General features: G+C 44.0%; 1 non-coding gene across 1 annotated transcript; it reads left to right on the top strand.

Moving 5' to 3' along the window:
• The first annotated feature begins 337 nt into the window (after positions 1–337).
• Positions 338–408, top strand: trnag-ccc (transfer RNA glycine (anticodon CCC)). The gene has a single exon. It is a non-coding gene; the product is annotated as a tRNA-Gly (tRNA).
• Positions 409–834: the final 426 nt, after the last annotated feature.

Genomic DNA, 834 nt, shown 5'->3' with positions numbered 1-834 from the left:
CAAAGCTTCCCTTTTGATTTTCACAACCATCGCAGGCTAAATCCTTTCGTGATGTGACCACAACTTTCCATTTTCTAACACAAAGAAAGTACAATTCTCATAAAGTCTTTCCTCATGGCGCCCATGTCTTTTTCCATTTTCTTTTTTTCTCTCTCTAATCCTCTCTTCTTTGACTCACTTTAACCCCCCCCCCCCCCCCCCCCACACACACACACACACACACACACACTCCCATTCCTTTCCCATGTTAATGTCCTCCCTTTCACCCTCAGCTTTGTCTCCGCCTCCATTTTCTCACTTCACAGACTGATCTCCATCAGTGCTTTGTCTTCTCACAGCATTGCTGGTGTAGTGGTATCATACAAGATTCCCATTCTTGTGACCCGGGTTCGAGTCCCGGGCAATGCACATCTTATAACAACTTGTGTTTCCCTCTCCATCCTTAACCTGTTGCTCTCCACCCTGAGATTTACAGGTCCAGCCACAAACATCTCAACAAAATTTGGATGGACTGCCATCAAATTTAGAACAGACATTAATTGTCCCCAGAGGTTGAATCCTATTAACTTTGGTGATCCCCTGACTTTTCCTGTAGCGCCATTATCAGGTCAAAACGTTAGTGTCCACTACAGGTTTGTGACCGAATACCTGCAACTCCCATCAGCCTCAGCTGTACTTTGTGTTTAGTGCTAGTTAGTAAATGTTAGCATGCTAAAATACAAAGCTATGATGGTGAAGAGGTGGAACGTTATACTTGCTTAACATCAGCACGTTAGCGTTGTCATTGTGGACGTTATGCATTTAGCTAAAAAAAAGTACAGCCTCACTGAGCTG

This window comes from Enoplosus armatus, chromosome 8 (assembly GCF_043641665.1).
Source record: "Enoplosus armatus isolate fEnoArm2 chromosome 8, fEnoArm2.hap1, whole genome shotgun sequence".
NCBI lineage: Eukaryota > Metazoa > Chordata > Actinopteri > Centrarchiformes > Enoplosidae > Enoplosus > Enoplosus armatus.
This window is presented reverse-complemented; position numbering and strand designations above follow the sequence as displayed.